General features: G+C 42.6%; 1 long non-coding RNA gene across 1 annotated transcript; it reads left to right on the top strand.

Moving 5' to 3' along the window:
• The first annotated feature begins 3,194 nt into the window (after positions 1-3,194).
• Positions 3,195-17,491, top strand: LOC147014028 (uncharacterized). The gene is made up of 2 exons (XR_015050614.1): positions 3,195-3,892; positions 6,201-17,491. It is a non-coding gene; the product is annotated as an uncharacterized LOC147014028 (long non-coding RNA).
• Positions 17,492-23,118: the final 5,627 nt, after the last annotated feature.

Here is a 23,118-nt window from a genome sequence, read left to right as displayed (position 1 = left end):
AAACCACATGAACGCAAACAGCCTTTCAACATGGTGTCTGTTTGCAATAACACAGCAATTTTCTCTGGAGGCAAAGGCTGCAATCTGATTCATATGAAACTAAATGGACATCTGTGCGATTAATATATCTTTACATCTAAGCAAACCGAGAGCTCGTGTACAATTACATTGGTACTTGCGAGACAATACAAGGGAAATACATTTTGGCCTATTTTGAATACTTTGCACAACTTTTGGGGAGTGTGTGGTGTGGGTGTGTTTTGTTGGTTGTTATTATCTCCATAATTCTGGTTTCAGAAGGTGGATCGGAGTCCTCCCAGGTCTCGAAGTATTCACCTCCATTTCGATGAAGGATCTCGATTCATGGACCAAGTTGTGAAGTTTTGTTGGTCTCAGAGTTTTGTTCCTAGAGTTCCACTCGGGATCGTCACTGAGCCCCAGACATCCTCCAACTGTAGTTTGTTTGTGGTAATATTCCCAAGTATGAGTTTGAAGATCTCCATCAGGTTCTTATTTAACCTTTCTGTAGCTCCAATTTATCACTGGTTCTTCTGCTTCCAATATATTTCCACTTCATTCTTGAGATCTTGGTATTTGGTCATTTCCTCGATTTCCGTGTTATTTAGACCAAAATCACTGGGTACTGAATCCTCAAGTAGGATTGACTTCTTTTCCTTTTTGTATCTGAGTGCTGCGTCCGGTCACAGTGCTTTGTTTTCTACTTTCACGCTCAATGGGATCATCAGGTCATATCCTCTGCCATCGAAGATGGATGGAGGTTACTGTTTTCACCCCTTTCTGTTTGTTTGTTTGTTTGTGAACAGTATTACGGAAAAACTCCTCGACGGATTTCGACAACACTTTGTGGGGGGAGTTAGGTATGGTCCAAGGATCATGCCATTAGATTTTGGACTTGGTCCAAAATCCAATATGGCCGCTATGGCGGCCAATTTGAAAAAAAGATTTTAATTTTTTTTTTTGCATTTCTACATGTTTTAAGTGATTTACAACCCCCCTCCCCCCCCCAAAAAAAATGTTAGAGAAAAAAAAAATTTTGCAACTTTTTTTCAACAAAATTTCGATTTTTTTTTTTTGCATTTCTACATGTTTTAACTGATTTCCAACCCCCCCCCAAAAAAAAAATTGTTAGAGAAAAAAAAATTTTGCAAGTTTTTTTCAACAAAATTTTGATTTCTTTTTTTTTGCATTTCTACATGTTTTAAGTGATTTCCAACCCCCCTCCCCCCCAAAAAAAAAAATGCTACAGAAAAAAAAAATTTTGCAACTTTTTTTCAACAAAATTTCGATTTTTTTTTGCATTTCTACATGTTTTAAGTGATTTCCAACCCCCCCCCCAAAAAAAATTGTTAGAGAAAAAAAAATTTTGCAAGTTTTTTTCAACAAAATTTTGATTTCTTTTTTTTTGCATTTCTACATGTTATAAGTGATTTCCAACAAAAAAACATGCCAAAATTATAATTGCGGCTGATTTTGGAACTTCAGGTGGATATAACTATGTAAAATCGATTTCTGTCTCAAGGAATCGAGTTATGACGAATAAATTGAGTATGTAAAAGGGAAAGTTGCAAACTATAACTATGTGAGCACTGTTGACGTCAAATTGAATGAATAGGATATCAGGTTCACTTGAGTGACCGAGCAGTATTGGCGGCGGAGGTTTTGCACTCTACCGAGTACTCCCCCTCTAGTTGCCTCCAACACCGAAGGTGGATGGAGGTTATGTTTTCACGTATCCGTCTGTCTGTCTGTCTGCCTGTCTGCTTGTGAACAAAATACTTCAAGAAGTCGTGGACGTATTCAGACGAAGCTTGACAGGACAGGTTGGGTATGTAACAAGGAAGAATCAATTCGATTTTTGATGAAGATTCGAATCCGGATCGAAGAATTTTTAGCAGTGTTTCACGGTTCGTGTAGTGAATGCTGCTCAAAGAGGGCTCGGCGTTGTTCTTCTTCTTATTCTGACCTAATTGACTATAAACTGGAATTGTGGCCTTTAAAACCCTTGTTGTTGTTGTTCTTGTTGTTGTTCTTGTTGTTGTTCTTGTTGTTGTTCTTGTTGTTGTTGTTGTTGTTGTTGTTGTGACAAAACCTTAACCTCCAGGACTCGGTTCTTGTATATGCGAGATCCGGATCTCCTTAAATACTGAGCACATGTACACATCCTCACATAGACGGTGCCTTTTGAGAGCGTCTATCATGAACTTTTAAATATATTCGGACATTTGCTTTAAAGTTTCGAAAAGTTCACGTTACTATTTAAAGATTATTCCATTTATCGTATTGTAATTTCGTTAATACATTACTTATTTCGTAAATGCACGATATATCGTAAATACGTAAATACATTATGACGGGTTTCGCTATTGGCTGAATCAAGGCACGTGACGAAATATCGGAAGTTGTTGTTTTTTTTTGTTTGTTTGTTTGTTTTTTTTTATCCGACAAAACCTTTCGGACGCTGCTCTTGAACACGTTTGTCCTTGTTTGAAAGTGATTCTTCACCATTGATGAGTGAGAGGGCTAAAACGACATAGAGAATGATATCTCAAAACAAAATTTATGGACGGATTGGGACAAAACGACGTGGACAAGTTGCTTCAGTGACAAGAACAAGGCGATCCAATTTGAGTTGAGGTCCGAATCCAGATCCGACCTTTGAGTGGGGATATAAAACGTTACAAACCAATACGAGGAGGCAGAAGGACGGCCTCCTCGTATTACATGACCATTTGTTTTCAATGATTCCTGGTGGTTCATGATATCATGAGTTTTCTGAATCCGGGAATATATTGATTTTTCTTTTACAACATGTGCTGGTGGATTACTCGAGCGGAGTGTGAGGAGTGTGAGGAGTAGGAGTGTGAGGAGCATCAGGAGTGTGAGGAGTATGTGGAGTGTGAGGAGTAGGAATGTGAGGAGTATCAGGAGTGTGAGTGTGTGGAGTGTGAGGAGTATCAGGAGTGTGAGGAGTATCAGGAGTGTGAGGAGTAGGAGTGTGAGGAGTATCAGGAGTGTGAGGAGTATCAGGAGTGTGAGGAGTAGGAGTGTGAGGAGTATCAGGAGTGTGAGGAGTATGTGGAGTGTGAGGAGTATCAGGAGTGTGAGGAGTATCAGGAGTGTGAGGAGTATCAGGAGTGTGTGGAATGTGAGGAGTATCAGGAGTGTGTGGAGTGTGAGGAGTATCAGGAGTGTGAGGAGTGTGTGGAGTGTGAGGAGTATGTGGAGTGTGAGGAGTATCAGGATTGTGAGGATTGTGAGGAATGTGAGGAGGATGGGGAGTGTGAGGAGGATGAGGAGTGTGAGGAGGATGGGGAGTGTGAGGAGTGTAAGGAGAATGAGGAGTGTGAGGATGAGCAGTGTGAGGAGTGTAAGGAGAATGAGGATTGTGAGGAATGTGAGGAGGATGGGGAGTGTGAGGAGAATGGGGAGTGAGGATGAGCAGTGTGAGGAGTGTAAGGAGAATGAGGAGTGTGAGGAGTCTGTGTTCGCAGAACGTTGAGTTGAGTGCGGTCGGTCCCGGTCGATGACGTAATAATAAAAAATCGCAAGCGCACGAGGGTTTGTGTAATTGCGGACGTTGCAGGAGATTTGCTACTTTTGGGCCCCGGCCGTCATTACGCGATTGACGCTATAATTCGATAACATTGCGATTTAATGAAGACCTTGGAGCCGCTCCGTGCTTCCTTCGGGTTTTTTTTCCCCCGGCGAATTGCGCAGCCTCGTTCGGACTGCGCCCCCGACGGCGCGAAATGGCCACTTCCGGGTGAAAGGTGAAGATGTGACGTCATTTGAACGGGTCAACTCCGGCTCGTCTTGGCAGATGGTGACACGTATCACTTTCCAAGGCCAGTTTAATCGAATAACTGTCGAGGTAATATTATACTCACAGTCTGCTTCTCGTGTATTTGTAAATCGTTTTGAAAGATAAGCTGTTTCGATTTAAACATATCTCGGTTGCCTCGTCGACCCTTTACTCGGACCATTCCTTCTCTTTTCCTACTTACAGTTACAATTGAATTGGTAATTATCTTGGTCTCTCTTTAATTCGAGTCAGTCTATATATATATATATATATATATATATATATATATATATATATATATATATATATATATATATATATATATATATATATATATATAATTATTGTTTAACTTGAATATACAATATGCAGAGCTTTTAAGACAATATCTTGCCAATTACAATATTGTGAATAAATGACCTTTATATAACATGTATCTATAATTCCAGCAATCCCTGTGTGTGTCTGTCTGTCTGTCTGAGACCGCCATTTCTCGACGACCGCCGGTCCGATCCGATTGAAACTTGCCAGGAATATTGCCGGGGCCCCGCAGATGTGCCTTTTCGAGGTTTGATGTCAATCGGATGAGCGGTTACCAAGTAACGGCCATTTCATTGTTTTTTTCAGTGTTGAAAAGGTGTATATATGGCAGCTGAAGTGTCGTTCCACCTCATCACCTTATGCCATTTTTTTCTCAGAATAATGTTAACAGCATAATAATAGCACAATAATTGAATAAAAACAATAACGTGATACAATGACCAATGTCTGTCAACCAATAACGACCTATATATTGTCTATCAACCAGACAGGACACGGTGCTATGATGTCACAATGCTTCCTCTTTTTTTTTTTTCTTCGTGTATATATGGCAGCTGAAGTGTCGTTCCACCTTATCACCTTATCATGCCATTTTTTCTCAGAATAATGATAACAGCATATTAATCTGTTTATAATTCCAGCAATGTGTGTGTGTGTGTGCGTGTGCGTGTGCGTGTGCGTGTGCGTGTGCGTGTGCGTGTCTGTGTGTCTGCGTGTCTGCGACCGCAGTTTCTCGACGACCGCCGGTCTGATCGGATTGAAACTTGCCAGGTAAAGGCAGATGTGCCTTTTCGAGGTTTGATGTCAATCGGACCAGTAATTCCCAAGTTACGGCCATTTATCTGTCGACCAATATCTGCAAGAGAGGGGGATGAGAGTGGGGGCGAGAGCGAGGAAGGGCGAGACTAGGGTGGGAGAGGGGGGCGAGAGAGGTGGGGCGAGAGAGGGCTGCACATACTGGCACTCACCTCCGGGCACGCACCTACGGCCCCGCCCCTACGGCCCCGCCCCTACGGGCCGTACTCGTCTATCTATAATTCCAGCAATCTCTGTGTGTGTCTGTCTGTGACCGCTGTTTCTCGACAACCACTGGTCCGATCTAATTGAAACTTGCCAGGTATATTGCTGGAGCCTGAGTATGTGCCTTTTCAAGGTTTGGTATTAATCGGACAAGTGGTTCCCAAGTTATGGCCATTTATTTACCAAACCAATGACAGGACACGTTGCTGCGTAGGCGTGGCCGTGGGGAAAGGGCGCCTTAGTTACCATGGCGTAGGAGTGGCAATGGTCAATGGCAGCGAATGTCATGGCAAGTAAAGACAGGGAGGTAAACTTGATTTTAATTAACTCTGTGTGTGTAAGTATCACAACAGTTGTTACTTCAATGCAAGCGATAATTCGTGGAATGCATGTGAACATTCCGTACGGGCACGCACCACTTCCGGATAGTGATGACTTGCTGTATTCTAATAATTTATCGATTTCTTATGCGCATTTATAGATAAACACAATGCCCCAATCCAGTCGTCGTTTACGAGAGCGAAGGAACGGCCTGTGTGGTTGTTTGAAAGTTTGTTTTTTTTTGGTTTGCACGTACGGACACACACGTACGGGCAGGCAAGAGCGAAGGAACGGCCTGTGTGGTTGTTGTTTCTGGCACGCGGTTTGAAAGTTTTTTTTTTTTATTTTTTATTTTTTGCATGTACGGGCACGTACTAGTGTTTAACAATGTGCACAATGAACTATACTACAAGCTTCTTTAAGTAACTGCCATGTATTTGTGGGGTTTCTGCTCAACCTCATCTGCACGTTTATTGACCTATATTGTACTCATAAATGCAGTATTTACATTAAAAAAAAAATTTCACAAAAAATACAACACGTCGTGAGATTTCGTCATAATATCACCATATCAACGCACTTATTGTGTATTACATTAATTACGGTACGTTGCTCTTTTGAAGTCTTGAATTCATCGACTTATTACCTCTGCCACCGAAGGTGGACGGAGGTTATGTTTTCACCCCTGTTTGTCTTTTCGTCTGTTTGTGAGCAGGATATCGAAAAAAGGTTGTTGATGGATTCAAATGAAACTTTGTGGATAGGTTGGGAGTATGACTGCGATGAATGGATTCGATTTTGGTGAAGATCCGGATCCGGATACGACAATTTTCAGTTCTTTGAAGCGATTCTTCACCATTGGGAGATGTGGCCAAATCTATATGTAGCGTGATATCTCAAAAAGTTGTGGACCAGTTATGACAAAACTACGTGGGTGAGTTGGGTACGTGATAAGAACAAGCCGATTAGATTTTGGAGGTTTGGATGCAGATCCGGCCGATCAGTGGGTTACAAAATGTAAACCGTCCAGCCTGGCGGAAGGACGTATGCGCTCAATTGAGCACTGTTCTCGGTAAGGTAGAAATTTCTATGCAGATTGTTTCACGTATGATGATGAGCTCGCGGCAAAGCATTGGCGCTGCCAAAACAATTTATTGGTAATGGCTATACTGGGTTGTTTGCCATTGCCTTCCCAGCAGTTAGAGCAGGAATTTGCCATTCGTTCAGGGTGCCAGCGGTAACTCACCTACTCTTTTCGAAGAAAACCTTTGGATCTTTAACGTCCACCAAGTAATGCTGGCAGACAGGATGCCCACTTTAACGTCCACCCGAGGGATGGCACATGCATTGATGCCTCACCCTGTATGTGAAACACCAGAATGACAGTCTATAGCTTAGCTGTCATGATTGTTTGTTTATATTAATCAGACTTGTTGGCGGAATGGTTAGAGCGTCTTCTCTGGGGTCTGCTCTGAGTCTGGGGGGTGGGGGGAGGGGGTTGGTGGTTCAAACTTAGGTTCAAACCATAGCCGAGTCATTCCAGACTTCCTTCACGCTCAGCATAAAGGATAGAGTATGGACAATCAACCATAGTGCATGCTATGATGGCTCTAATAGCCTCTTCCGATGTTGAGGTTCTTTGTAAGGAAGCTCATATTTATTTATTTATTTAGCTGGGTCAGGATTCAAACCCATTCCAGATAGCTGAGAGGCTAGTGTCCAATACGTCAGGCTCTCCTGCCAGCCCATTTCACATATATCGCTCTGTGTTGGCAGCACAAGAAAACAAAAAGACAAGAATAAAATGGTTGAGTTAATCACCGTCAAGGATCACAAGGTGCTGGCATTTCGGGCTTTAATCCTCATCGGAGTCAAAACTCTTTTGCCTTGACAAAGGGTAAAGCACAAAATGACAGCACCTACTTTTCTACTTTTCAGCAACTTTCAGTCCACGCTAAAAACCCAATTTTGTATGGATTGCTATTGCAGTTTTTTTTTTTTTTTTTCAACATTTCTTTTGACAATCGTAAAATTTGTTTATAATGTGGGCTAGATGGTATTTGTAATGCGAATCGAGGCACCGCACACTGCTGTGAGATGAGCAAAGGAAACACAGTTTTCCGTTGAGCTTGGATTGAGGGCGAGGAAAGGAATTGCGTTTCACGCTTCCGTTGAACTCAATAGATGCGGTTTCGCTGTTAACCTCATTAGCGACTCATTAATGGATATTTGGCCATCACAGGATCTGATTGCACGTCGCATAACTCCACGTTCATCCTAAAAGGCCACCCTAATAGCAACCTGATGGAGAGAAAGGAGAAAACCTGAAATGGAAAGAAATGATAACCGATGGATTAATTTTGCTTTCATTGAGCTGGTACCTAGCCGGCACCGAGCCCTTGAGTAAGTGGACATACCTGTGGTCGCTTGTACCTGTTGCTGCGTTCTCTCTCTATGCAGGTTCTTCCTGGCATCTTTGATCTTTGTTCCTTTCATACTTCTTTCCACTTTTTCACATTTTTCTTTATTCATTCTAATTCTTGCTTCTTATTTTCTTTAAATTCTCTTTTACTCTTAATTTCTCTTTCTTTATCTATCTATCTATCTATCTCGGGAGAAGTGAATTCTTACAAATTTTTTTTGGAAGGTTCACTTGGCTGCACCTGGATGTTGAGGGTAGAGGAGCAGCACATGAACCTCGAATCCTATCCAGGTTCCTCCTGATGACTCCAATGCAGTATTTGATCTCTCTCTATCTCTATCTCTATCTCTATCTCTATCTCTATCTCTATCTCTATCTCTATCTCTATCTCTATCTCTATCTCTATCTCTATCTCTATCATCTCTATCTCTATCTCTATCTCTCTCCCCTCACTCATTCATTCTCTTGCTTTTGTCCAACTTCAGACCCACAGTCAGTCCATCGCCTTTACCCTCTTGTCACCTTGCTTCTTCTAGAAGAAAGGACTGTTAGTGAACACATTCAAATGGGATGCAATTCTGAATTCAGCTCACAAGTTGCACCATTCATTGAATTAAAATTGTGGCTGTGTCGTTGATGCAGTGCCCCTGCACATTCGGGTAGGAATTTTGTAACTTATTCAGGGTGCCGGAGATAACTCTTCACTAAAGACATCGTGGGATCTTTAACTAACATCAATAACCAGTGCTGGCAGACAGGTCCTCCAGTTTAACATCCTCTCCAATGGACGGCACACACGCTGATGAATCGTCCTGCAGGCAAACACCAGGATGGTAGTTCATAGCTGTTTGAAGATTCAAACTCAGACGAGACCGCTCAAAGTTGAGTGTGTATACCTATAGTCCATCCTTCCAGCCTTATATTTTCAGTGACCATTGATGTCACTATTTATTACAATCAGTACTGTTATATTAGTGGGGTGGGCTTGTAAAGGTCGAGGATGTGAGAAGGAAAGGTTGGTGGAGGGAAGTGGTGGGGGTGGCAGGTAAAACATCCATCCATCCATTGGGACCATACTCTGTGCAGAGCGTTGGTGCTGCTTAAGCAGTCTCCTTGGCTATTGGTCACAATCCTGGACGGGTCGCCACTCCGACACAGGATACCAGCATGCTGGCACTCGTTTTGCCGACCTTTGAAGGATGACAGCATAGTCAACCCCACCTGGTATTAATTCAACAGCTGAGTGGGATTTGAACTCAGGATCCTAGGATCCCAAGCCCACCACCCTAACCATTAAGCTAACACCAGGCATAAGTTAAACATGTTTGTATTTTAAATGAACAATATGAAGTGAAAGATGAGTGTAAACATTTTGAACAGTACATTGTCCTATTTGTATATTTTCAGATATTATTGACTACTTCGCACGACCCATCCCCATAATGGTACTCGAATCACACGACGTACCGCTGCACAATACATGGTGGTATTATGAGCCTTTAATACCACAATTTGAAGTTTTCTTGTCGGGATATAATTTGCTTCATTTATATTCTGTCTCTTTCAACTTTCTTTTCCATCCTTTCGTATTAAGCACCTTGCAAACTATAAACACGCATCCATTTCTTTGCTGCTTGTCCTGCTATTGCATAGAGTTTCATGGTTTCTCAACATGAGACCGGAAATGATGTGCTTGAATTTTCTCTTGTTTTTCCATTGTATTTCCTCAATGTTGTGATTTGTGCGTTTCATGAATTGACAGCTTTTGCAAGGTCAATAACATGTTGATATGTTGGTATGCTCGTAAGATTTCTCCGTTCTTACAAAACATGCCTCCCCTTCCTCCTCCCTCCCCTTTCCCCTTCAAATTGGCCCGACCGGGGTACGGGTTATGACTGCTCTGCGGAAACCCATCCAATGACTGCAGCAGCGGCAGAAACACAGACACTTCCATCCATCCACGGTCTTCAAGGAGGATCTATACCACACCTTGCAAATTCACCCCGTGACCCCAATATACGTACTTGATTCTTGACCCCGACAAACATTCGAACCCTTCAGACTGCAAACTCAAAGGGTTTATGTACTTTTCAAAACGTGTGCAGGAACGGCTTGCACATTGGAACAAAGCGACATGAGCGTACAATGTGTGGCAGTGCGTTGTTTGAGCACAGTGTGGGAATTCGGTGTGTACCGTTGGATTAAAAGGAACCCTCCTCCTTCGCGATGAAATATCCCTCGGGACCACACGCCTTATAATCAAGTCATTTGTTTCCAAGCTCTCGGCTCCTCAAGGTCGAGCTGCACCTCCCCGCCTTCCCAGGTCAGGCTTCAGATTTCATCGTCTGATAAAACATGAGCATTTCCCAGCCTGGGAGAAGATCCGCCATTGCAGCCTTGCAGACTTTTCGCAACAACTTCATTGGGGTGTTGCCTCAAGATACGCCATCAAATTCAAATGTCGGACACTGTCGGTATACTAACTGATGACCTCAGCACCCTAAGTCATGTAAGCACAGGCAGATCCAGGATTTTGATGGAAGTGAATAGGAAGTGGATTGGTGGTGGTGGTAGGGGTAGGTGGGTCCAACATACTCTTAAAAACCCCACAAATGCATGGCCAGATCAGGAACTACTATCCCTCATCTTTGGGGGGGGGGGGGGAAACACGTCCGATCTTTTTTTCGTTATGTACAGTTTACAGTTCCTGAAAAGGTGGCTTAAGAGGGTAATTGGGGTGTCCAGAACCGATGCATTGAGAATACTCAGGGCTGGTAGGATTGCCTAGAGGTATGTGTGCTTGCCTTTGAGGGTTCAAATCCTGACCCAGCTACAAACTGTTATCCTGGTGTTTCACAAGTAAGGGAATAAATACATCGCGTGCGCTGTCCCTCAGATGGACGTTAAACTGGGAGTCTCTTCTGCTGGCATTAGTTTGTGCACGATAAAGATCCCACGGAAAAGTAGGTGAGTTGGCGCTGGCACCCTGAACTACAAATTCCTGCCTGGACTGCAGGTAGCAAATGATCTGGAAGGTCCTTAACATTCCATTGCTTGCTATCTCAGAGTGTGGTTGCAGCTGCAGTATTATAAACTAATTGGTATAAAAGCCCATCAAAAATGACACGTTGGAATTATTGTATTCAAAATATTCAAGGAAACTGGAAGATTTGATGTTTCGAAGCAAGACGTTTTATTTTAAAACACTACATTTACAAATGTTATTATATTTTCTTTATCTTCTGGGACGTTTTGTTTCGATGGTACAGCCTCGTGAGCATGCCAAAATATGATGCCTCGGCCTAGTGTCATGTGTGCTTTTATCTTCTTGATTTATTAGACATCCTACGTACGTAAATGAACACACATTTTACTCTGCACACCTTACACATCAAGTGCAGCAAATTTCACCGACCTTTGCCTTGTATTTGTTGTTATTTAAAAAACGCTTCTGTACACCACCCTTGAGGCCCAGTTACATGTCACCGTCTACATTTCCAATAGGAGATGTAATGACTCTTTTATGAAAAATGTTTTTCGAGTTTTTTTTTTTTTAATCCTGAAAAATAGACCGTAGTGAACACACAGTCATGTTAAAAACAATTGGCCTTTAAAACCCTTCTTAAATCGTCCTCATGAATGGGGACAGACAAATACACAAATTCACACTGTGTTTTACATCGGTAGATTGACCATTGAAGTCGTTTCCGTGTTTCATGTGAGTGGCCTTCTTGGAATACAAAGGGCAACCAACATAAGGAGAATACTTATTCTGGATCGCAGTCAGATCCAAGTGGATGCATTCAGATAGTCTAATGGTTGTGATGTCATTTTGTGAAAAGTGTTTGTTGAAAGTAAACTTTTACTCGATTTTGTATCTTTAGGTTGTAAAGGTTTAACAAAAAATAGGGTGGCATTTATTACAAACAGGGGAAGGGTACCAAATCCACGATGGCCACAAGCATTTAAAATGGACACTCCTTATAGAATGCAGTAGTTAATTTTTTTTAAATTTTTTTTATACATAGTCAAGGCTCGTGGAAGAGCGAGAACACAGAATGGATCAGGACACAACATAACAAAAGGAAGAGTAGGAGGAGAAGGGAGAAATGCCAACAGCAGGGTATAGGGAGAAAATAAACAAGGGATGTAGGTAACGATAATGATGAGGGATCGGGGAGAACACAAGGAGTGGACAAGATGGATACAGAAGCAAAATTTTGGGAGGGTGGGGAGTGGTTTAACAGGTGTATAAAATATCAGAGTTCTGGTTGGGGGATGGATTATGGTTAGGGTTCGAGTATAAAAGTATTAATTAGGTATTAATATTTAGGTATTAATTATTTTTAGGAAGTAATTGTTTTAGGTGGTCATTGTTATTGGATTCGCTATATATGCTAGATATCCCTTATTGTCGGGTTTTCCGTGTGTGCATGCGTGCGTGCGTGCGTGCGTGTGTGTGCACGCGCGCGCAACGCGAGGCTCCACAGCACGAGCCAGCGAACCGATTTCGATGAAACTTTGCCAACAGGTGCCATATGGTCTGGGAAGGTGTGCGTTTGAATTTCGTTGCCAAGCAACCACCCGTTGCTGTGCAGCGGCCGAAAAACCACGTACAGTATTTTCAATACTTGTCCTTCAGTTTTGAATGTAGAAAAACGAGACTTTGGAATTAAACACTTCGAGAAATTTAGAAAATTTTACTCGAGCCGATTTTTGATTGAGGTTTTATTTTTCAAATGGTAGTCCTTCAAAAATCGGGTGTCTATTTTTTTATGAGGGGCTTAGGAAAGTGGGCGGAGCTTAGGGAAAGTGGATGTGGTTGATGAAAAGTGGGAGTGGCGTAGGAAAGTGGACACGGCTTATGAAAAGTGGGCGTGGCTTATGGAAAGTGGGCGTGGCTTATGAAAAATATTGTGTGGCTCAGGAGGTGTGGTCAAACAAGAGCATTGAGAGAAGTTTATCGGGTTTTTCCGTGTGTGTGTGTGTGTGTGTGTGTGTGTGTGTGTGTGTGTGTGTGTGTGTGTGTGTGTGTGTGTGTGTGTGTGTGTCTGCAATGCGAGGCTCCACAGCACAAACCAGTAAACCGATTATTTTTCAAATGGTAGTCCTTCAAAAATAGGGTGTCTATTTACCGTCATTTTTTATGAGGAGTGCCAGTTGGCAAAATACGCAATAGGAAAAATCTTGCCAGGCAGAGGAACAATTGTATGTGAACCAATACGTCTTGGCAATGAATCTTCGTCGGTGGATCGGTCAGAATGAAAAGCATCGCATCCAGCGCTTCGATTCTAGCGAATCCCTCGTCTCCTACCGGCTTGTTTACCTTTTCACCATTATGTTCGAGGCCACGTAGCTACGTCGCTATTTTTTTGGCCACAGCTTCGTTGGTCGCGCTTTGCACGGCCGACTCGCCATCACCACGTCACTACTATGTCGCCTTTCTTGATCAACTTTCATGAAGACCTTGAGGGGACCTTATTTATATTAAAATAAAGAGAGTGTGGAAGTTGGTTTCACTGGCGGGGAAAAAAGAGGAACAAATGAGTAGAAGTGAACAGTGATCCTGGATTTTGGCAGTTTCACGAGAAGGGGGTTGCTGGTGTACTATGTGTGTCCTGCGCAGATACCATGGAGGGGGGGGGGGTTGGGGGTCAAAGCATGGGGTGCAAGACCAGAAAGAAGGCAAAAGAAGACAGAGAGACCATTGACCTGTTGGTGATGGCGATGTGATATGTCCATTGACCCAACTTCATCGTGAGAGATTCCAATGATCTTGAAGGCCTTGGTTTCCATGGCATCAAGCTGAGCAAGATGTGAGGCAGGGGCACCAGCCCATATGATTAAACAGAGGATAGTTGGCATTCAAGATAAGTTGTAGTTGCTGTTGTGACAAACAATATTACAGGTAATCAAAATAAAGACCAATTACTGCATTGTAGTCCCAAGATCGAGGGAAGCCAGACATAACAATACACACACACACACACACACACACACACACACACACACACACACACACACACACACACACACACACACACACACACACACACACACACACACCAAACATCAACACTTTTACTTACGTATACATACATATACATATATACACACGTATATACATGTATCTATCTATCTATATATCAAAATAAATACCAATTACTGCATAGTAATCCCAAGAAGGAAGCCAGACATAACAATACACAAACACACACACACACACATAAATATACACCCCAAACATCAACACTTATACATATGTATACATATATATTAATATCAAAATAATGACCAATTACTGCATAGTTATCCCAAGAAGGAAGCCAGACATAACAACACACACACACACACACACACACACACACACACACACACACACACACACACACACACACACACACGCCCACACACACCCACACACACACCCGCACACCCACACACACACACACACACACACACACACATCTATAAACACCCCACATATCGACACTCATGCATACATACACATATAAAATCATAGAAACACAGATATATTATGTACTGGTGAATACTTACAAAAGCTAGTTTATTTGAAGTTATAACCTTTACTTATAAGTAACTTACTGATTTCCCAACTGCCCGAATCATCAGCTGGGCACCGTTTTTCATCGAAGTTTCGATCCTTTCAGCCTAGAACCTCTCCAAACAGCGGATCTACAACCCCTGTCGCCAGTCCACATCAGTAGATTACTCATCATCAACGGACCTACAATCCATAGTTTTGTTCAGTCAGTCAACACAGCAATGCAATATCCTCATTCAAACATATTTAATTACTACTTACATTTAAAGGGTTACTACATTTGAATAACTATAATCACACATCACTTTATATGATAATATATTAAGCGATAAACACTTTACCTGACAGACATTTCCAATACACAGCACCTCCATCTAACCATAGACTCAAACTGTAATATCTGATTTTAAAATGCTGCACTGCATATGCATATCAAGACGATATGACAGCAATTTTGGATTTCAAAATGGTCTCTGTCAAACAGAGAAATCAACAAACATCGTATAGATTATTGGCAAACAAACATATTTTGTGTATTTTACTGTTTATTATCATTGTACAGGCTGACACTTGAACCTCAATCATTATCATCCCCATCTCTCACTAATTGTTCACCTGTGTTAACTTTGTTGCTGTAACGATAATACCCACACAGCCACATACTTCTGTGCATGGAACATTGTTATTCTGACAACTACATATTCCTTTCGGTCCACGTTTCAGTCTGAAACGGAGGCTTATGGATTTGGTCTCGATTTTCGTGTGTGTGTGTGTGTGTGTGTGTGTCTGCAACCATATCTCAGAGGTGTATGGACCGATTTTATTTGTACTTGGCAAAAAGACAGCAAATGAGGGTATAGATATGCACATCATTTTATTTTGCAATGCGATCAAAGATGGCTGACTGGCGGCCATTTCAGTTTAATAAAACCCGGTGTCAAAACGTCCTCAACCATTTCTCGGCCAGGCATGGCCCGATTTTTGTTCAACTTTTGCACAAACACAATACATGATGGCATACACGTGCACTTCATTTTATTTTGTGATCTGATCAAAGATAGTCGACTGGTAGACTGGCGTCAATTTTATTTGTAAAAAAAAAACCTGGTATCGAACACGTCCTCAACCATTTCTCAGACATGCATTTACCGATCTTTTTCAAACTTGGTACACAGATAACGAATGATGGCTTACATATGCACGTCATAGTGTTTCGAGACCAGATCCAAGATGGCCGACTGGCGGCCATTTTAGTTGTAAAAAAAACCCCGATGTTGAACACGTCCTCAACCATTTCTTGGACATGCATTTACCAATATTGTTCAAACTTGGCATGCAGATCGTGAATGATTGCTTACAAATGGAAGTCATTTTTTTCTTCGAGATCAGATCCAATATGGCCGACTGGCCACCATTTTAGTGTAAAAAACCCGATGTTGAACACATCCTGAACCATTTCTCAGACATGCATGTACCGATGTTATTCAAACTTGGCACACAGATAAGGAATGATGGCTTACCTATGCACGTCATTTTTCTTCGAGATAAGTTCCAAGATGGCCGACTGGCCACCATTTTAGTTGTAAAAACCCGATGTTGAACACGTCCTCAACCATTTCTCGAACATGCATTTACCAATGTTGTTCGATCTTAGCACACAGATAAAGAATGAGGACTTGCATAAGCACGCCATTTTTCTGGTGTGGCGATCCAAAATGGCCAACTGGCCACCATTTTGATACTTAAATGTGTCCCCAACCATTTCTCAGACATGCCTGGTCTGATTTTGTTCAAACTTGGCACAAGCACAGTAAATGATGGCATACACATACATGCACATCACTTTATTTTGCGATCTGATCAAAGATGGCCGACTGGTAGACTGGCGGACATTTAGTTGTACATAAATATGGGCTAGCCCTTTAACTCCGTCCAGTAAAATTACTAAAACAATGGGGGCTATGATCATTATGTCTTTTTTTTTTTACTTGGATAAACAGCTCAGTTGTTTCAGGGGCTGATGGATTCAAACACCGAACTGGAGCAAAATGACATGTAGCTGCATCAAAGTTCCAACCACACTCAGCTGGAGACAGGAGGCATGGGTGACTTTCTCCAGCCTTTCTCCAAATCATTATGTAATGTGCCTGATTAATATGTAAAGTTAATGAACCGGTAGTTGAAGGAAGACTCTCTCCCTCAGCCGCACGATTTGAGCATAAGAACCAACAATGTTCATTTAATTTGGTGTCGACTTTGAACCTGTATAGCATGCAGACAAGTCGTTCCAACTGGGAGCACATTTCTGGAGATGGATCGTTGTTCCCTAGTGATGTGAATGCTTCTCATCATCAGAATACATGCACACCTTTAAAACCCCACTCCTTGGTTGTGCTGGCAAATCTACCAGACGTATCAGATCCTGGAAAATCACGGAGGCCTAATATCACTGATGCATGTTTTTGTCTGAACTTGTCATAAATAGGTTGCACTGCAATGTTTGTCTTCAGTTTGCCCTTCCCTGTGAGAAAGTTCGTAGCAACTGGTAGGCTTGGATATATTTGAATGATCAGTAGGAAGACATCATTGTCTGGAGAATCAATCACATCCTCTGCATCTCTGTCAATTGTAAGGGTTTGCAGAAAGAGTAAAGTATCTGCTTCATCTTAACTCTGGGTGAGTAGGGTGTTTGGAACATGAATATTGCAATCATTTATCTTCCAGAGGTCACAAATTTTTTAATCTGCTGCTCGGGCTCGTGATGTAATCTAGACTCTTGGCAGCGAAATACTCTGTAAGTTCTGCTTTGGTCTTGATATTTGAGAAGAAATCCTTCAATGAAATATTCTGGATTAACGTACTATCCTTGACAAAGCAATATGATGATTTCCCTTTTGTCCTCTTTTTCCTCATTTGTTATTTGAGGGACATGTTGAGATATCTATCAAATACCAATCTAACTTCATTGTAATTTGCTGCCATGTTGTTGAACTTGTCAATAAATGATTGTGCAAAGTCATGGCATGTTTTCATTTCATCACTTTTGAACATAAAAATTCATAAGAGCCATGCCATCGATAATGATTACTCAAAATGTTGAAGTTGTGGTTTCGTTTCCAGCCTCTACTGCTGCATCGTCCGATGCTGCATCTGGGATACGTGTTATCTGCGATGGTACATCCATCATTTGGTTGTCAGATACATCAGTCTTGGGTGGTTCACTGGTTTGATCCTGTACCACCTGTTTTTCATTTCTACCCAGTAGCTCATGATGACGAGGGATCGTAGCTTTGGTGCAAGCTAACAAGAGCGATCCGTCAGATGCAAATAGGAATCGTGGAACTATGCTGAATTCCTAAGTTCCGATGCATTCCTTCAGATCAAGCTCTGACTGGCTTCTTGAAATGACAATGAACCTCTGCATTAGTCCTCGTTCTTCTTTGATTTTAACCAGCTTGTCTCCTGCTTTTACTTCTATTGTTGCATTTGTACTTTTGAATGTTCCAAGCTTCCTTTTCTTCATTTTATCCCACACAGAAAGGAGGTTCCCTCTGTTAAACGTTCTGTCACAAATGCCTCGAACATCTGTTGTCCAATCTCATAGTGATCTATGATTTATTTGGTCACTTTCTCATTCAAGAAGCCTGGTGTTGGCTTAGTGGTTAGGGTGGTGGCTTGGGATCCCAGGGTCCTGAGTTCAAGCCCCATTGGCTGCTGAATTAACACCAGGGGGTTGACTCAGCCTGTCATCCTTCCGAGGTCGGTGAAATGAGTACCAGTGTACTGGTCCCGGTGTATGCCCCGGTAAGAATAGGTGTACCATATCCCTGTGTGTCGTAAGAGACGACCAGGGTTGGCGTCAGGAAGGGCATCCGGCCATAAAACATTGCCTCAAGAAAAAGCCCAACCCCTGCACAGCAGGGAAAAATGGCTGTAAAAACGGTCATTTTTTTTTACTTTCTCATTCAAAACTTCTTTGGTAAGCGGGTTGTAAATATCATCCTGATGCACATCTGCCATACTCGGGCGACCCTCCACTACCACTCTGAAAAATACATATCTATCTATAATTCCAGCAATGTGTGTGTGTGTGTGTGTGTGTGTGTGTGTGTGTGTGTGTGTGTGTGTGTGTGTGTGTGTGTGTGTGTGTGTGTGTGTGTGTGTGTGTGTGTCTGTGACCGCTGTTTCTCGACAACCACTGGTCCGATGTAATTGAAACTTGCCAGCTATATTGCTGGGGACCTGAGTATGTGCCTTTTCAAGGTTTGATATTAATCGGACAAGCGCTTCCCAAGTTATGGCCATTTATTTACCAACCAATGACAGGAACCGTTGCTGCGGCCATTTATTTACCAAACCAATGACAAGACATGTTGCTGCGGCCATTTATTTACAAACCAATGACAAGACACGTTGCTGTGTAGGTGTGGCCAATGGGGAAAGGACGCCTTGGTTACCGTGGCGTAGGAGTGGCAATGGTCAATGGCAGTGAATGTCATGGCAGGCAAGGACAGGGAGGTAAACTTGATTTTAATTTGGATTTTAATTAACTCTGTGTGTGTGAGTATCACAGCAGTTGTTTTTTCAATGCAAGCGATAATTCGTGGAATGCATGTGAACATTCCGTACGGGCACGCACTACTTCCGGATAGTGATGACTTACTGTATTCTAATAATTTCTCGATTTCTTATGCGCATTTATAGATGAACACAATACCCCAATCCAGTCGTCATTTACGAGAGCGAAGGAACGGCCTGTGTAGTTGTTTGAAAGTTTTTTTTTTTTTTTGGTTTGCACATACGGCCACGCACGTACGGGCACACACGTACGGGCACGCGAGAGCGAAGGAACTGCCTGTGTGGTTGTTTGAAAGGTTTTTTTTTTGGTTTGCACGTACTGCCACGCACGTACGGGCACGCACGTACGGGCACGTGAGAGCGAAGGAACGGCCTGTGTGGCTGTTGTTTCTGGCACGTGGTTTGAAAGTTGTGTTTTTTTTGATTTGCACGTACGGGCAAACGAGAGCGAAGGAACGGCCTGTGTGGTTGTTTCTGGCACGCGGTTTGAAAGTTTTTTTTTTTTTTTGCACGTACGGCCACATACTAGTATTAATAATTATGGGTATTGTCAATGTCATGGGCTTCAGCCACCATTCAAAACCTGTAATAAATTACTTAAAATAACATTTTAACGGTAAATAATTATTAAATTGTGCCACGTTTTATAGTGGTAGCCATCTTGGATTTGGTACCTTTTACAAGTTTGGAAAAAAATGCCGCTCTGTTTTATATATCTTTGTAATATTGTTGCGGTTGAGGAAATTTGCAAACCACCATTCAGGTCCCGTTGGTGAGATATCTCTGTAAGTACATGTGTAGTTAGCCCAAACCCGTTGTTTAGAGGGAATAAATGTGATTCATTCGGGCTGCGACCCTTTGAGATAGCCGTTTTTCTGTTCTATCTTTATTTTGAACCAACCACGTCTCAACCGCCATCACACAACAACCACCAACCACAACGCCGCTTCACAACAACAACAACGCCAACAGCCACGATCTTTACCTTCACAACTCGCTCCCGCAAACATCGCATCACCGCCATTCCAAACGGCACCATGGCCATAAACCACCACCATAAACCCTCCACCACCTTCACCTCTCTCCTTCTGCGGCCATTCCCGCACCACCTGGGAGCACCGAGCGTCAGGCTGTCCTGGGCTCGTACGGGACGCGCGCCGAGCCGTGAGTGCAAAATGTGGCCTTTCCGAGGAGAATTCGGATCAGGAATTGGTACACGCCCACTTCTGATCCATCCAATCAGCAAGCGCGGGGCGGTTTGGCCCCGCCTCCAGGCACATCAGTGTAGAATCGATATATGCAAATTCTAGGATCAGGGGAGGTTCACGCCCCTTTTTCTCCGTCCAATGGGCGAGCGTGGCTCCACCCCCGAGCTCGTTCTGATCCAGAAATTTGCATATGGGTTCTCCTGCCGGCCTATAAAGCGCCGAGCGCGGGGCGAATCTGGAGAGAGTCAGTTTTTTGGTTGGAGAGCAGAGTGTGGCAGCGGCAGAGTGTGGCAGTGGCAGAGTGTTTTGGGTCGAGTCGGTTTGGGTCGAGTCGGTCTCGGCAGAGTCGGTTTGGGCAGAGTCGGCCTCAGAAGAGCGGAGAGTGTTTTGGGCAGAGTCGGGTTGGAGCGCGGAGTGGAGTCAGGAGGCGAGAGCGTACAGGTGGTTTGCTGCAGTCGGCTGAGGAGAATTGGGGAAGAGACCGAGGAGCTCAGGTCCGAGGCAAGGAAGACGGTGGTCGGCGACGAGGTCGCGGTGGAATCGCTCGTCACGGGATCCAAGCAAGCCAGCTATCCTCTTTCCCCAGAGCATCAACAATCCCCCCCCTTTTTCCCCCGCACTGAGATAGTGTGAAAAGGGGGCCCCGTTCCCACCCCACTCCAAGCAGTGCCAACGAAACCCGTGAAGGAGCACGAAGTCGGGGCACCTCCGTGCTGCCACATTTGCGGCTCATCACAAAGACACGGGTAGGATCCACCCGGTCTCGTGGACCTGACCGCTCTTTCAGGTCCCACGCAAATATTGGCTCACCACAGGCCCCGTCTGCCCCCTTGTCTTTGAGGGTGGCCCTTTTCTTTTGTTTCTGTGTAAACGTGTGTGTGTGGCGCCATTCTGGTGAAGTAAAACTGTGTAAGTGTTGCCGTGTGTACGCGTAGTCGGTTGTAGATCTGCATTGTTGTGTTTCTTTTTTTGCAATTGCTTTATGCGCATTCTGTTTAATTGTATATGTGTGCTCTCCGTGTGCCGCGGAATAAATGTGCATCATGTTGAACTGTTTTCCCGTTTCGCTTCGTCTTTTCTTTAATTGAATCTCCATCTTGCTTCATGTAAAGGGTTGGTAGTGGGCTTAATACGCCCGATAATTAATCGGAGCCGTCGAGGCCAACGATAACACCGCTCGGTTATCCCGATAGTATGAAACGGATCGCTTAAGTGGCCCGTGTCGAGTCGACCTGCGTCGAGGTGCGATCGCCCGGTCTACCCTCCGTGTGGGTACTTAGGTAGGTCGAGTTTGGCGAACAACCCTATCCCACGCGGGGGGCTGATTGGCTCGATCGTTGTGAGGCCGAAAGGCCCACCCGTGACTCGCTCCCTGCGTTGGTCCGAGAGGGTCACGACAGAATTGTCCGTCCGGTGGGCGACGTGCTGCGATTCGAGTTACGTGGCCGTTCGCACGCCGGCGGGCGCGAATTCGCAACAATATCTTAAGACGGAATCAAGTGATAATAATTGGTTTGTAAGAAACATTTTACACGAAAGCTATTTTTTCAACATAATGGAAGACATTATAGGGAATAAGAGTTTTTTTTTTTTTTAACACACTCGAGTTGCATTCAGGAGCTAAGAAATATCAGTTACATGACAATGGGTTCTTCGCCCAACAAATAAAATGTTATATACCAATTGTTACATTTTCATGGAGTCAGTGTTGATTTGTTGAAAATGGTCGGTTTGGTCAAAACCATTAGTTGGGTAAGCTTAATGTTTGTAAGGATATTCAGAATCTGCGTGAGAATTATGTTATAGCTCTGGCAGATAAAGCAGCTAATAATTTTGTGATGGCTTGTAAAACGTTTTACATTGAGGTTTTATTAAGGGAGTTAAGTATTGATAGAGTTACCTTTACTGGCATAGGAAATAGCACATATGTTCCTGTCAAAAAGCCTCTTCAAGACATTATAGCTGAGTATCAGAAAGTTTTGGGTAACAATTTTAACATTAAATGTAAGGAGGCAAATTTATGCATTCCCTGTTTTTCTGGATCCCTAAGCTTCATAAAAAAAAACATATAAGTTTCGGTTTATAGGGAGAGCTAGGCAATGTACTTTTAAACAATTGTCAGTTATGGTTAATTGAGGTTTATGATTGGTAAGGGAGCAATTTAGGAAAGATTGCTCAGCGATTAGTAAGAATTTTGGTATAACACTTTCTGGAGTATTAGTTCCTCTTTAAAGTTTTAGTTATGATGAGATTCTTCAATATTAAATCTGTTGATGTTTTTGATTTTTCCACTTTGTATTCAAATTTGGATTTAGTACTGGTTAAATATGCACTCGTTAGTGTTACTGATAGAAGTTTTTAGCTTTCATAATAAATTTTTATGTTTCAGGTTTGATAAGTCACTCTTTTCCAGGAAAAAAAAGGGTTTTAATTGTTTTGACCAACAAAAATTTAAAGATACTGTTAATTGTATTTTGTTTCACACTTTTGTATCTTTTGGAGGGAAAATTTTTCAATGAGTAAAAGGGATTACAATGGGAGGGACTGCAGCCCTCTCTCTATTAGTGGATATTTTCCTTTTTTATTGTGAGTTTTCATTTGTGCATAAGTTGATGAAGGAGAAGAAGTTAGGTTTCGCTAAAATATTATCTTCTACATGTCGTTATATTGATGATATTTGTGTGATTAATTATAATTTTTTTGATCGGCTGATTCATAGGATTTATCCAGAAAGCCTAATAGCAGATAAGAGTAGTTGTGATTTTAGTGTAGTTTACACGAATAGTGTAGTAGTGTAGTTTAGTGACACAGTTCTCTGGATGTGTTTGTTAGAGTTGGAAATAATTATTTTACTACCAAT

The sequence above is a fragment of the Eptatretus burgeri genome, chromosome 13 (genome assembly GCF_056783735.1).
Source record: "Eptatretus burgeri isolate ZD-2024b chromosome 13, Ebu_testis_v1, whole genome shotgun sequence".
NCBI lineage: Eukaryota > Metazoa > Chordata > Myxini > Myxiniformes > Myxinidae > Eptatretus > Eptatretus burgeri.
This window is presented reverse-complemented; position numbering and strand designations above follow the sequence as displayed.